Consider the following 17,135-nt stretch of genomic DNA (forward strand, 5'->3'; position numbering starts at 1 on the left):
GTTGCATTTACTCTCTGAATTTTGCAAAAATATTAACATGGGGAAAATAAAACTTTACTCTTCATCACACTAAATTTTTAAAAGTGACAAATTTCCATATGACTGTTATTTTACCCTAAAAAATAAGCACAGTTGGTAATACTCATTCTTTGTCTTCTGATCCTGGCCCATTCTCTCCTCCTTTTCCCTGAATAAACTCAAACTGATTGCAAAGCAGCTCTGAGAAACATCTCATCACACTTCATTCCTGAGGTCATGACATACATGGTAAAAGCAAAGATTTCTTTAACGATATTACAAGTCATATACAATTAAAGATCATAGTAAAAGTTATACCTGATATAGTATTATATTTTTACATATAAAAATGATATACACAAGGATTATTCAATAGAATACAATCTTTAGATCCAAAAGAATATAGAAAAAAGTTTAATGTAGCTAAATATATTTTACTGTATATTAGGATTAAACATATTAGAATAGTGAGTCTGACTGTGTTCCATAAGATGCCATTACCATTAGAATATAAAAACAATTATTACCTAGGTATTAGGTAAGGAGGAGCTATTACTACACTTCAAACAAATCAGTCCATATTTAAAAAAAAGAAAAACTTTTATGTGGAACAGTAACAAAAAATATACCACCAATAGAAAATGTACTAAAATTTAATCATTCATAAAAGCTGCAATTTAATCTGTGACAGTAAAATACAAAAAGTAATATTATAGTTGGTTTAGTATATTCTGTATTTTAACTTTAAAAGTCACAGAAATCAGTTACCCCAGTTTTTTTTCACCCCACAAAGGTCTATCTTTCCAAAGCATTATACTCAAACAGTTTTTATTATAATGTAATGGCAGAATTACATTTCATAAATTTTAAATATAAAATAAAGCTAATGACTCAAAAAAGTTATTTGCAACAGTGAGTTTTTGGGGAAATTTCCACATTCTATATCTATCATTACTGACAGTAAGTATAACGATTCAACTTTTTGGTGCTTGATGGGGAGGAATTATGATAAAAAAGGTCAATATGAAATTATTTAAAGTAGCGATACCTAACATTTGAAATGCATTCGTGCTCTTTGGTATAATCATATTAAAGTCAAGTATATTTATTTTCACATCTGTTAAAACTGCTATTGCAAAGAAGAAATACTATTGTCTTGTTTTTCCAAGAGATATACAAGGACCATTTTTTTTTCTCCAGGGAAATTGTGCAAGTCATTATACGATTTGGATTTTTCTCATAATATATAAAATAGATGAAGCTTCTTCAGGTATGCTGCTAATTAATTAATGTATTTTTCGAAGTCCAGAATGTTGGCTCTGTACAGTGAGGCAGTAGTTCTTTATTCCTGTAATCTGGCTCACAACTGCTTCATGGTGGGGTCTAAAGCAGCAGGTAGAATTTCTTTTTAGGTTTCTTCATTTGCACTGGTGTTTTCCTTTTTATTTGTCTGAGCAGATCATAAAATATCTCCTTAACATTGATCTTTGACTTCTGAGAAGAATCTAAAATGGTGAACTTACACCAATGTCTTGCTGAAACCAGACCCTGTTCTTTGCCAGCTACTGGTCCATCATCCAGGTCACATTTATTGACAACCAATATTGGGATATCTGTGTCTTTAACTTGTAGAATCTGTTCCCTCCAGGTCTGCTAGTCATTAAACATGGACTGAGGTGTAATGACATATACTGGTGCAAACCATTGGCCATTGTTATACAGATCTGCCGTTGCTGTCAATTGCTCTGTCCCTGCTCTATGGGGGATTTCAAGCAAAAAAATGCTAGTAAATAACTTCATTTTACTTTCTGTAGGGGTCTTCTATCATAGGATAACATTTTTCAACAAAGAGTCCTTGGGCAAACTGTACTGTCCACAATGTGGTCTGTTCAGATGGTGATAATCTCTATTCCAATGCTGCCTCAGCATCCACTCCTGCCTCCCCCTAGGGCCACGAGTAGTGCTAGAACTCTTAACTGCAGCAGGAGCAACCACAGGGCAGCAGTAACTGCCTCCAGACCAAAGACTACACACAGATGCACACACCTTCCAACATTTCTTTATATGACCAATGAAGCTTAGCAGGAAGAGACAGAAAGAGAAATTATATTTTAAATATTTAAATATTTTAAAATAAATTAGAATTTATATTTTAAATTATATTTTAAATATACTGAAAACAGTATAAAATACATGAGACTCCATGGACCAAAACAAACCCAGGAACTGTATGAACACAATTACAAAACACTTTTCACACAAGGTCAGATCTAGACAATTGGAAAAATATCAATTGTACATGGGTAGACTGAGCCAATATATTCAAAATGACAATTCTGGGGAAACTTATTTACCTGCTCAGTGAATTCAATTCAAGCTACCTAAAATATTTGAAAGAGATAGAAAAATAAAATTAATATGGAGGAACCAAAGGAAAAGAATATCAAGAGAATTAATGAGGAAAAATACAAAGCAAGGTGTCCTAGCAATATCAGATCTCACACTATATTATAATGCAGTAATCATTAAACTATCTAGTACTGATTAAGAAATAGAGAGGTGGATCAGTGGAATATCTTTGGTACACAAAACAGTAGTCAATGAACACAGTAACCAAGTGTTTAACAAACATAAAGATCTCAACCTTTGAGATAAGAACTATTTGACAAAAACTATTGGGGAAAACTGGAAAACAATAGGACATCAACTGGATATAAACCAACGTCTCACACATGATATACCAGGATAAGGTAAAACTGGATACATGATTGAGACATAAAGGGTGACACCATAAGCAAATTAGAAGAGCAAGGAATAGTCTACCTATCAGATCTATAGGGAAGAGAAGAATTCACGACCAAACAAGAGACAGAAAGCTACAAAATGTAGCTTAGATAATTTTGAGTGTATTAAAATAAAAAGCTTTTGTCCAACAAGATCAATGCAAACAAGAAAAAGAAGGAAAGCAGAAAACTAGGAAACAATCTGTACAGCAAGTGTCTCTAATAAAAGACTCATTTCTCAAATATATAGAGAAATGAGTCAAATTTATGAGAATAAAAACCATTTGCCAATTGATGAATGGTCAAAGTATATGAACAAGACATTTTCAGATGAAGAAACTTACAACTATCTATTGGCATATGAAGTGCTCTAAATCACATTTGATTAAAGAAATGCAGACTAAAACAACTTGAAGCAGCACTTCACACCTATCACATTTGCTAATATGAGAAAAAAAGGAAAATGACATATTGGAGAGGATGTAGGAAAATTGGGACACTAAAGTACTTTTGATGGAGTTATAAACTGATACAAACATTCTGCAGAGCAATTTGGAACTATGCCCTTATCTTTTGATCCAGTAATACCACTACTAGGTCTGTATCCCAAAGAGATCATAAAAAAAGGGAAAAAGTTCTACATGCACAAAAATATTTATAGCAGCCCTTTCCATGGTTGGAAACTTTACAAATTGACCATCAATTACAAAATTGACCATCAATTACAAAATGACCATCAGTTGTGGAATGGCTGAACAAGCTGTAGTATATGAATGCAAAAGAATGTTACTTTTCAATAAGAAACAATGACAAGGAAGACTTCAGCAAAACCTGGAAAGACTTGTACAAAATACTGCAAAGTGAAATGAGCAGAATCAGGAAAACATTGTACATAGTATCAATAACATTGTGTTATAATTAACTGTGAATGGCTTAGCTCTTCTAAGCAACACAATGATCCAAGAAAAATACAAAGGACTCATGAAAGAAAATGCTATCTACCTCCAGATAAAGAGTTGATGGACTCAATGCAGATCTAAGCATGTTTTTACAGTTGCTTTATTCTTTTTCATTTATTTTCTTTTGATCTGTTTCTTGTTTCACAACAGTGACAAATACGGAAATATGCTTTAAGTGATAGGGCATGCATAACCTACAGCAAATTGCCTACAATTTTTTGAAAGAGGAGAGGGCAGGGGAGTGAGGAATGAGAAAAATTTGGAACTCAGAATCTTGTAAAAATGAATACTAAAAATTGTCTTGAAATGTAATTGAAAAAAAAATATTAAAAAGCTCTTTAGGATTCTGTGAAAACATGGTCAAATACCAATGGTAATTTTTTGACCGAAAATACTTTTAACACTTCAATATATCTTTGATCTCAATGTGAGTACTCTACCCCACTAGAAGAATTATATATACAGTACTGCCTCTGCTTTATGACTGCCAGTTGTGAACAATTTATTATTCTCTTATCTATGTTTTTCCCTAAATCTAACATAGCGCATCTACTCAAAGTTTCTATTCCCTTTTCTCCTGATATTCTGTAAATGCCAAAAGGATTATTAGGCAATCCATATGGAATCTCTATCTCTTTTACAACATTGATCTTTATCCCCTAATTTCTACTGCCAATCACAAATATATATTCCTCTGATGACATCCTTTATGCTGCTACTTCTGGATAATTCCTCATGCTCACCATATGCCTCTGCATTATTCTTCAATTGATTCTTCATTTCCATTCTTCAGATAATGCAGTATTTCATAATAACATATATGTATGCATGTATATATGTACTCATGTATGGTGTGTAGGCACATACACAAAGATGCACATTTTGTATACATGCAGGTATACACACACATATGTGTGTGTCTGTGTGTCTCTGTGTCTGTGTCTGTGTCTGTGTGTATGTATATATTTTGAACCTAAATATGTACATGGAAGTTTATAAACCTCAAAACGTTGTAAAAATACGAATTGAATCACTAATGATGTCATTGCTATTTCCAGCAATACAACATCATATGAATAATACTAGTGTTTTAAAGCAGTTAGGTTTTTGTTTTCCATTAGAAAACTTGATGTCATTAAAAGTACTGTGTAAATTCTCAAAGTCAAGCTAGAATACTGTCTTGTTTTTCTTTTCTAGATCATTCATAATCTATTGGCAATGGTTGTTCAAGATATGTGTGCTGAAAAACTAGATTTATGAATTTTCCATTCAAATGGATTATATAGTCTAGAAAATTAATTTTCTTTATGCTTTTCTCTTTATCATGGTTTGGTAAGTCTAATACTTGAGTAATTATGGATTTCACAGAGGAATTCTGTCAATATTTCAAGGCTAGATATTATTGTCACATCTTCCACACCCAGAATCATCTGTCAATATGGATGTAGAATTCTTCTTTTATTAAAATTATTTGATAGATCTCTTCTGAGAGTAGCAAATACCTCCGTCAAAGGTACACCTTTACTGAATTGTTTACTGGTTATTTTAATAGGATTGTCAGAGAAAGTTATCACTGGTTATATCTTCTAAAGAATGGTGGTATTTTTACATACACTTCTGAGATACCTTATTGGGGAAGACTTTGAAGGTGAAGCTATGCTCTGTTGAATAGAATGTTTACAGTAAACAAACAATGACAATGGGCCCTTATAGTTGTAGCACTCTAGTTGATTCTATAACTATAAAAATGAGATTTAATAGAAAATAACTTCAAGGATGCTTCTGATAAATTTTACAGATCATTATCATAATTTGTAGGCAGAGGAAACCCGGCATATGGTTTGGTATTTATATTAATATGTTCTATGCCACTCTTTTTTGGAATAATAAAGTCTAGAATTTTCATCCTCTCCATATATACTCTGAGGGTCAATAACTTTGCACTCGCGCAATTGTATTTCCTCCAGCGCAAGTCTCATTGGTTGATAATTGGTCTAGTACAACCAGTCTATCATTTTGAAGTACCATTTTCAATTACATATATAGTTTATTGAGGGCTATTACTTCCATTGTTATTAATAGAGAAAATAGTTTGAAAAAAGCATTTTGAAGAATTTTACCTCATGTTTAACTCTTTTGTTTTCTTTCCCGTTTTATCCTTAAATACTTTTAGGATGACTTTGATTAATTGGTGTTCTCACCAATCTTTCCTTAAAACATACAACCTTTCCTTTCATTTCTCAAAATTTTATGATGTGATAATCATAATTTCTCCCATACTTCTCTGCATGATTTTATGAATACATTTGTAGCCTATACTGATGTTTTTACTAGTGCTATATTCTGCTACTGAACAAGGAGATCAAGAATTTGTAGGTAAAGGTAATGTGCAGCTTTCTTTTAGTTCTTCATTAAAACACTCTTTAACCTTCTTTAATTCATGGTTACAAAATATGTCAATACATAGTATTCTACCCATTTCTTCTTTATTGAAATCAATGCCTTCTTATGTTTAATAGCTTGTTTTATATGTAGAGTTTCATTCATCTCTCTTATTTAGCCTTTTTACAATCTAGAATTTATTTTAATCTTTACTCTATATGATTAATGATTTTACTATTGAATGCAAATTATATATTCTCTTCACCAAAAACTAGTCATTTACCACTTACTAAATATAATCAATTTCAGTTTTGTGTTATTTGCTCTACGTGTATTAATATCTATACATGGGTAGACAGACAAATATAGATGGACAAAATAACAAGAAAAAGTGATCAACAGACACATATATATTATGTATATATATGAAAAATATATATACTTATATTTGTGGTTACATATGAATGTATATATGAGTGAATATGTATATATGTATATGCATGTGTGTATGTATATACATACACATACATATACATGCACATATACATATTTATGCGTGTATATGTGTGTGTATATATATTATATATATGAATGAAGAATTGTTTTAGTGAACAAGTATTTCTTCCATCTTGATCCCTACTCCATAGACATACTTTTGAGGAGAATTTTCTTTTTTTTTTTTTTTCAGAAAATAACAAGAGTATGCTTTAATCTGCATTTGGAGTTCATCAATTATCTCTCTGGGGGAAGGATAGAATTTTTTTTTATTCGTTTTTAGTGTTTTACAATCACATTCACATAACTTAGATTTTCTCCACCCCTTTCTCCCTCACTCCCCCCTGGCTCCTTGAGACGTCATATAATTTATATAGGTTTTACACATACATTCCTATTAAATATATTTTCACCTTAGTCATGTTGCTTAGAAGAATTAAAATGAATGGGAGAAATCATAAAACAAACCAAAACGTAATACAAAAGAAAATGGTCTGTTATATTCTGTGATCAAATTGTATAGTTCTTTCTCTGGATGTGGATGGCACTTTGCCTTGAGAGACCATTGGGAACTTTTTATGTGCTTGCATTGCAGTGTAGTTCGAAGTCTACCAGAAAAAAATCCTTGCACACTGTGGTTGTTGCTGTGTATAAAGTTCTCCTGGTTCTGCTACTTTCGCTCAGAATCAGTTCATATAAGTCTTTCCAGGACTCTCTGAAGTCTTTCTGTTCATCATTTCTTACAGCACAATAGTGTTCCATTACATTCATATACCACAGTTTATTCATCCATTCCCCAATTGATGGGCATCCCCTTGATTTCCAGGTTTTGGCCACCACAAAAAGTGCTGCTATATATATTTTTGTACATGTGGGACCCTTTACAATTTTTATGATCTCTTGGGGATACAGTCTTTGAAGTAGTATTTCTGGGTCAAATGGTAGGCACATTTGTAGCGCTTTGGGCATAGTTCCAAACTGCTCTCTAGAATGGCTGGATCAGCTCACAGCTCCACTAACAGTGAATTAGTGTTCCAATTCTCCAACATATTCCCTAACACTTATCATTATCCTGCTTTTTTCCTGTTAGATAATCTGATAGGTGTGATGTGGTATCTCAGAGTTCTTTTGATTTGCTTCTCTCTAATCAATAGTGATTTAGAGCATTTTGTCATATGGCTATAGATACCTTTGATTTCTTTCTCTGAAAACGGCCTGTTCATATCCTTTGACATTTATAGATTGAGGAATGACATGTATTCTTGTACATTTGACTCAGTTCTCTATATATTTTAGAAGTGATACCTTTATCACAGACACTAGTTGCAAAAATCCTTTCCCAGTCTTCTGCTTCCCTCCTAATCTTGGTTGCATTGGGTTTGTTTGTGCAAAAAGTTTTCAATTTAATGTAATCAAAATTATCCATTTTGCACTTGATAATGCTTTCTATCTCTTGTTTAGTCAAAAATTCTTTGTTTCTCCATAAATATGATAAACACAGTATTCCTTGCTCCACTAATTTGTTTATACTGTCAGTCTTTATACCTAGATCATGTACCCATTTGGACTTTCTTCTTATGTGTGCTGTCAGGCATAGGTCTATGCCTAGTTTCCACCAAATTGTTATCCAATATTCCCAGCAATTTTTGTTGAACAGTGAGTTCTTATTCCAGAAGCTGGAGTCCATGGGTTTATCAAACAGGAGACTGCTGTAGTCATTGACCACTGTGTCTTGGGTACCTATTCTGTTCTCCTGGTCTACCCTTCTGTTTCTCAGCCAGTACCAAATAGGTTTTTTGTTTATTTTTTATTTTAATTTTTTTATTTTTATTTTTAATGTTCTACAATCACTACTATAAAATTTAGATTTATCCCCCCTACCTACCTCCCACCACCCTCCTCCTTCCCCAAGACAGCATACAATTCTATATAGGATCTACACATACATTCCTATTGAATACATTTTCACTATAGTCATGCTGTGTAGAGGAACTAAAATAAACGGGAGAAATCATAGAACAAACCAAAACACATACACACGCACACAAATGATCTGCTACATTCTGCAATTGAATTCCGTAGTTCTTTCTCTGAATGTGGAAGACATTTTGCCTTCGAAGACCACTGGGAATTTTTTTTTTTTTTTATGTCCCTGCATTGCTATGAAGATCCAAGTCTACCAGAAAAAACTCTCGCACACTGTGGTAACTGCTGTGCACAAAGTTCTCCTGGTTCTACTCCTTTCTCTCAGCATCAGATCATATAAGTCCTTCCAGGCCTCTCTGAAGTCTTCTTGCTCATCATTTCTTATGGTGCAATAGTACTCCATTTCATTTATATACCATAATATAGTCAGGCATTCCCCAATTGATGGGCATCCCCTTGATTTACAGATTTTGGCAAATACAAAGAGTGCTGCTACAAATATTTTTGTACATGTGGGACCCTTTCCCATTTTTATGATCTCTTAGGGATACAGTCCTAGAAGCGATACTGCTGGGTCAAAGGGTATGTACATTTTTGTAGCCCTTTGGGCTCCAAATTGCTCTCCAAAATAGTTGAATTAGCTCACAGCTCCACCAACAATGAATTAATTAGTGTTCCAACTCTCCCACATCCTCTCCAACATTTATCATTTTCCTGTTCTGTCATGTTTGCCAATCTAATAGGTGTGATATGGTACCTCAGAGTTGTTTGGATTTGCATCTCTCTAATCAAAAGTGATTTAGAACATTTTTTTCATGATTATAGATATTTTTAACTTCTTCCTCTGAAAATTGCTTGTTCATATCCTTTGACCATTTATCAATTGGGGCAAATAGTTTTGATAATTGCTGCTTTATAATACAATTGGAGATCTTTTAGATCTAGGCCACCTTCCCTAGTATTTCTTTTCTTTTGTTCCGTTGATATTTTGTATCTTTTGTTCTTCCAGATGAATTTTGATATTATTTTTTCTAGCTCTAGAAAATAATTATCTGATAGTTTGATTGGTATGGCACTGAATAAGTAAATTAATTTAGGTAGAATTGTCATTTTTATTATGTTAGTTCAGCCCACCCATGAGCAACTTATGTTTCTCCACTTACTTAGATCTGACTTTATTTGAGTGAAAAGTGTTTTGTAATTGTGTTCATATAATGCCTGAATTTGTTTTGGCAGGTAGACTTTCAAATATTATATAGTGTCTACCATAGCTTTAAATGGGATTTCTCTTTCTATCTCTGGCTGTTGAGCTTTGTTAACGATATATAAAAATGCAGAGGATTTGTGTGGGTTTATTTTGTAAACTGCAACTTTGCCAAAGTTATTTATTATTTCAAGTAGCTTTTTTTTTACTTGATTCTCTGGGTTTCTCTAAGTATATAATCATATCATTTTCAAAGTGTGATAATTTAGTTCCTTCTTTGACTATTATAATTACTTTAATTTCTTTTTCTTCTCTTATTGCTATAACTAACATTTCTAGTACCATACTGAATAGTAGTGGTGATAATGGACATCCTTGTTTCACCCTTGATCTTATTGGAAATGCATCTAGCTTATCCCCATTGCATATAATGCTTGCTGAAGGTTTTAGGTAGACACAAGAATAATTTTCAAAATCCCTTTATGTTAATCTTTGTATTAAAATCAACAAGGATTCTTTTGATTTTATTTTTTCCACCAAATATTCCAAATTCTTTCTATACCCTCTCGTACTCTGTAACAGCTGTTAGTACATAAACTACAATCATTTTTATGATGATAGTTTTACAAATGCTTATCATGAGGACTACAATATCACTTGACCAAATGTCCCATGAAATTATCTTTCCTTTTACCCCTAAACACAAAATAAAAATAATATTACCAATTTAATTATCTCTGGAAGGAAAACTTTTGAATCATTCTTCCTTTTTAGTTGTAACTGTCTTTGCCTTATAAGGTTCATCTATATCAGGAATATCAAGATTATTTTGGCCTAATTAACCCTTGTGCATCTACACTGATTGGTTTTCACATTAAATGGGTAAATGGTTAAGCTTATTTTACTAGTACCCCCAAACCGTGTGTGATTCTTTTTATATAATTCATTTGTTGTCAGTTTTCATGAATTTTAAATTCCCCTCTCCCCAAGGCTGCATGCAATCTGGTATGAGTCCTACTCATATATTCCTATTAAACACATTTTCACATTAGTCATGTTGTATAGAAGAATTAAAACAAATGGGAGAAACCATAAAAAAACCCAAACCAAATAAAATGTAACAAAATATAAAATATTCTGCTTCATTCTTTGTTCTGACTCTATGGTTTCATCTCTGGATATGGATGGTATTTTGTATCATAAGTCATTTGGAAATGTTTTATGTCATTGCATTGCTGTATAGGGCTGAGTTTATCAGATACTGTCCTGGCACACTGTAGTTCTTACTGTGTATAATATTCTCTTGGTTCTGCTCATTTCGTTCAGCATCAGTTCATACAAATTTTTTCAGGTTTTTCTGAAGTCCTGCTGTTAGTCATGTCTTATAGCACAATAGTATTCCATTAATATACCACAACATGTTAAGACATTCCCCAATTAATGGACATTCCCTTGATTTCCAGTTCTTGTCCACCACAAAAAGAGTTGCTATAAATAGGTTTTTTCTCACTTTCATGATCTCTTTAGGACACAGCCCTAGGAGAAGTATTACTGGGTCAAGGATTATGTACATTTTTATAGTCCTTTGGTCATTGTTTCAAATTGCTCTCCAGAATGGTTGGATCAGCTAGCAGCTCCACCAAGAAGGAATTAGTGTTCTAACTCTCCCACATCCTCTCCACCATGTGTCATTTTCCTGTTTTGTCATGTTAGCCAACCTGATAGGTGTGTTGTGATACCTCAGAGGTGTTTTGATTTGCATTCCTCTAATCAGTAGTGGTGGAAAGCATTTTTTTCACATGTGACTATCGATGGTTTTAATTTCTTCCTCTGAAAACTGCGATAAACTGTCATATGCTTTGACCATTTATCAATTGGAAAATGACTTGTATTCTTGTACATTTGACTTAGTTCTCTATATATATTAGAAATTAAGCCTTTTTCACAGACACTAGTTGAAAAGATCTTTTCCCAGTTTTGTTCTTACATGTGTGATTCTTAATACACTCTTTCCCTTTCATACTTTCTACCATCATCACAGGAGAAGTAGATGACTGAAAACCATGTTACTTTTTTTTTTATTCCATGGGTTGTCATGGCCAAAGACCTCACCCCAAAGAGTAAGTTATAAGCTAATATTGATAAGTATTGCAATATCATGTAAAGCTAGCTTGAGAAAGAAAAAAAAATGCCGCTTTTACTGAGACAAGTAACTTGGTACATAATATGTGTCAGGAACTGTGCTAGACACTGTGAATAACAAATGAATATTAGTCTCTGACCTCTTAATGCTTACGTTCTAACCTACCAACAAGTCTATATTTACAAAAATATAGAAGTACATACGAGATAGACATAAGGTAATTTTGAGGGAAGAAATTAGCAGCCAGAGGCATCAAGAATTTCTTCACACAGGAGCTGGCACTTGGGTCAAGTCTTAAAGATTCAACAAAGACATTGGGGGAAGGGCATACATTTTTGGCATGAAGGATGACCAGGAGAAAATTATGGCTGCAGGAGACAGAGCACCAGGTATTAAGTACAGCAAGAAGGCTAATTTAGATGAAATAAAACATGATTGAAGGAGAATGATTTGAAAAAAAAATCTAGAAAGAAAGTTTACAGCCAGATTGGAAAGGACTTTTAGTCCCAAACAAAAGAGTTTTTCTTTGCTGCTTAAACATAATAAGGAACAATTGAGGTTTATTGATTAGGGGGGTAAACATACTTACTTTTTTGAAAAATCTGTAGAATTATCTAACAAAGGATAAACTAGAATAAATATGTGAAGACAGTTAATTGTTTTATTATTTTAATTTAAGGGAAACAGGAAGAAGTTTTAAGTACATATTCTTTGCAGTGTAAGGAAATATTTTGTAAGGAATGAATGATTTACATAAGTGACTGAATTCTTAGAAAAGGCTTCTGGTGACACCCTTGTCCTCAGAGGATTGCTGCCTCTTTCCATTTCAACCCCAGCTGTTGGTCTATTAGAGAAAAATGCTGAAAGTGAATGATATTAGTTTCTTGCCCTTTTGATGATTGATATTGCGTCTCTAAACCCATGCTGGAAACAGCAATTCTCTGGAAGATGATTAGAAATGACAAAAGTGAAGGTTTGCAATTCTCCAATTCTCTCCTAGCTAGACACATACTTACAACATTGTTTCCACAATAAATTTTAGTTGGAATCTTCATTTCTTTCACTTACTCTTTTTCTCCTCATGCAAATAAGGCAACAAGATAGAGAATAAGCACCCCACATCTGTGTAGACTTTTTGAAATAGAATTTCTAAATAAATCCTTTAGAGAAGGGGGAAGAGCAATGACTGCAGCAATATACAGGATACTCTGAGACACTTACTTGGGGCTGATAGATAAATTGGAAGTATTAGGAAGTAGCTCTTCAACTTAGTGTTATATAATCAGAAGAGCACACAAATAACAGAGAGGTTGAGTAGACATATAATAGTGATCTTGAAATCAGAGCATCCATACCTTGTTGTAAGCTGATTAAAGTACTTGAAGATGAGGCCAAGATTGAGATTGAGCCTGTCATGTTACATTCCATGTCTCTATGTTTCAAAAGAGACCAGACTTCTGGTTGTAGAGTCAAGATGGTTGGGTAGAGGAAGCAGCTGAAGTCTCCCGATATTGAAGTCCAAACAACTTTAAAATAACACCTCAAATTGAATCAAGGAGCGGTAGTGATATATACATACACACACTCATACACATGTACTATTGACAGAGTTTTGAGCTGACCCGAACATTGCATAGAACAGTTTGAAACTCTACCCAAAGAGCTTTAAAACTCTATATATCCTTTGAACCAGCAATATCATTGCTAGGACTGTATCCCCAAGAGATCAAAGAAAAGAGGAAAGCACCTATATGTACAAAAATATTTATATATAGCTGTTTTTATGACAGCAAAGAATTTTAAACTGATGGGATGCTCCTTTTGGGAAGTAGCTGAACAAGTTTGAATACTGTTATGCTAGAAGACTTGATGAACTGGATGGTTTCAGAAAAGAAACATAGAAGACAATAACAGATGCAAAGTGAAGTGAGCAGAAACAGAACATTGTACATAGTGACACCAATATTGTAATAATGATCAACTCTGGAAGACTTAGCTACTCTTATAAAGACAATGACCCAAGATAACTCCCCAGGATCCATGATGGAAAGTGCTATACGTTTCCAAAGAGAACCAATGAACCAAAGTGGAGACTGAAGTACACTTTTTCACTTTCTTCGTGTTTATTCCTTTTTATTTTTTTCAACATGTATAATAAGGAAATCCATTCTGTGTGGCTTTTCATGTGAAAAAATGACCAACAACGCAGATATCTGACTATGTTTATGACAACTTTGTTACAGAGTCAGACAGAGAATTGGAAGGGTCCTACATTGGAAACAGTCTCATCCCTTTATTTTCCAGGTGAAGAAATGAAGCTCAGTGTGATTATTGCTTCAACACCATGATATGGTGAACACTTATTAAGAGTTTGCCAGCACAAAACACAATGCTAGATCCTGGAGGAGAAACAAAATTTACCTATTAGATGTATCTTGTTCTAAAGGATGTAGTAATCTACTTGACTGAAAAGACTCTGATGTAGGTATTATGCATAATTTCATATGATAAGAACAATAGGAATTTAGAAAACAAAGAATGATCTGGTTTCAACCTTTGAAATTTTCACGAGTTAAATTCCCAAAGAAAATTATGCTCAGGTTCTTGGACCCTTTTGACATTTTGGTGAAGTGTATGGACTCTTTTATATAAACATATTTTGATGCATACATGAGATTACAAAGGAAACCAAAATATTAAAATATAGTTATCAAACTATAAAAAGCCCACAGACTAAGATTAAAATATTTTGGATAAGAAAATTTCAAAGATTCTTCTCAGGATTAGATTTCTGATTTTTAGCATAGCCCCAGGAACCTACTGGGCAAAAGAATGGAGGTGAATCAAAGGAACTCCATCACCTTAATGGAAAAATAAACTGATTCATAGTAGATGTTACAAGTAATAGGTTAGGAACATTATTCCTGCCTTTTAAGCGTACCACATTAAAAAAAATCAAATCACAGAATCTGGATGAATTCAAATACAATACCTAAGTCAAATCCCTGACTTTTTAAATGTGGCACACTTTTAAGGCAAGGAAAATATTTCTAAACTGTTACCAATAACACATACTGTGTATTTTTTGGTTTTCACTAGGGATTATAAAGTTCCAATGATTCATCCTCTTCCTTTTTGTAGGGATGGATATTGAGCCTATATGTGCACACTCAAAAAACAAAAAATTCATTTTTAAAAAGTGAAATAAAAAATTAGTAAAGTTAGTGTCTTAAAGGAAAAATATCTTTCCCAATTCCACACATTTGAGTCCAATGACCTACTTTTACATATGAGTAAACTAAGGAAAACAAAATTAAATTACTTATATCAGGCCAAACAGCTAGCAGGTGTAAGGTTAACAAAAAGAAAATATGATTACTTTTTTCAGAATATGAATATATAAATAGCAACAACAACTGTTTATAATAAACAGGGAAAAGATAAATGGGAGATATACTAGGTTTAAAATTTACCTCTAAGAAGTTCCTTTTTTCCACTCAAGGTAATTAGAAGCTATTGAAAATTTGTAAACTGGGGAGTGACAGAGTCAGACTTGTACTTTAGAACCAATGTTACAGTAACTTAGCAGGTTAGGTTCTTGAAGTTTTTTTTTTTTTTTTTTTGCATATACGGTGTACAATTTTCTGCACATTGTGTTATTGTTTATCATTTATTTTTGAAGAAACATTACAGGTGATGTCTTGATTTACAGGTGAATTGAATTTATGAGGCAGAATTGCCTAAAATTGTCAGCCTCACTCTCTTTTCCAGAGTCATTGAAGTCCAGTGGAAGGACAAAAGTCAAGATGACTGGCAATGGTGCAAGATGTCGTGGATGATCTTGGCATCCTCAATGCCTCACCAAGCTCTAAGTGCCTGCTGCAGCCATCTTCATGGCCTGTGGAACAAATTGCTGTCTTTTGCCAACCCCATTCTGCCAGAGGAAGCTTTCACACACTTGGGGCAGAAAACCCCCTATTTCAGTGATGGGTCCAGAGCCTCTCAGTTACCCTCAACCTGGTTTAGCCAGTCTGTTGAGACAGTTTTAATGAAGTGTGGTCGCTGCATGTGGGACAGCTTCTTGAAGTCACAGGTGAGAATTGGGTGACAGGTGGACACGAAAGGTGGATGAGCAGCCCTGAAAAGGGCTCAGAAAGCTCTCACACCAGAGGTATTAGTCCTGCCTGAACATTTTAACCTCTGTTTGCCTCAGTTTTCTCATCTGTAAAATGGAGATAATAATAGCCTACCTCCTAGTGCTCTTGTGAGAATGAAATTAAATATTTGTAAAGTGCTTAGCATAGCGAGAGGCACATAGTATTTCCTATGTCAATTTTATCTGTTGTTCTTGCTATATACAAAATCTACAAGTAATTTTGAGAGTGGAGTTACTAGTAGCTATTCATTCTCTACCTGTGTTTGGGCAGAGAGTATACACGGGGGAACATGATCTTTGTGTCTATCCAACAAGAACATTATATTCTATAGATATTGGTTATTATCATATTAGTTTCAATCTACTGAGGAGTCATTACAACAGGCATGTGAATTTTGTGTTTTGGTTCATCAAAGTACAAGACTACCGATAAAATACAAAATCTTTAGCTAACAATATAACACCTTCACCATCTGGCTATATCCTACTTTTCTATTCTTTTATCCTATCATTCCCCTTCATGTACTAGATTTCCCATACACACCTCTTTGCATCTCTTACTGTCATGCCTTTGCACAGGTGGGTCATAGCTGAGATGTACTCCTTGCTCCTCATCTCATCATTGCTTCCCTCAGACATAATATGTGTCACTAACCCAGTACAGAAGCATCATTCATTTTCTCAGACGCCAATATTCTCCTTGATCATTAAAAATCATCAATTCCCTTCTTTCCATCCTTCCTTACCACCTGCCTCAATGTGGAAGCCTGTCATTTCTAGGGAAACCAAGGTTTCTATCTGACTATATCCCTATTAAAGTATGACTTGACTCTGTAGATTCATAGAAGGGTGATATTCAGGTAGAGGAAATGAAAAGCCAGATATTCTGAGTTTGGACATTGTCTTTGGGCCATCTTGTTTCCATTTTCAGACATAAGTAAAATGTGTTGACCATTAAAAGAAAAAGTATTTACTTAGAGATCAGATCAATGTATGTCTCATCTAGAATTTCTATTTCTTTTTGAGGATATTGAGCAACGATAACATTTACTCATTTTTGTTGTTATGA

The 17,135-nt window shown here is 33.6% G+C and overlaps 1 pseudogene; it reads right to left on the reverse strand.

Annotated features, from left to right (window-relative positions):
* Positions 1-1,401: 1,401 nt before the first annotated feature.
* On the reverse strand, positions 1,402-15,978 carry LOC140516656 (ras-related protein Rap-1A pseudogene; annotated as a pseudogene).
* Between the last annotated feature and the right edge of the window lie 1,157 nt (positions 15,979-17,135).

Source organism: Notamacropus eugenii, chromosome 1, assembly GCF_028372415.1.
Source record: "Notamacropus eugenii isolate mMacEug1 chromosome 1, mMacEug1.pri_v2, whole genome shotgun sequence".
NCBI classification, from domain to species: domain Eukaryota; kingdom Metazoa; phylum Chordata; class Mammalia; order Diprotodontia; family Macropodidae; genus Notamacropus; species Notamacropus eugenii.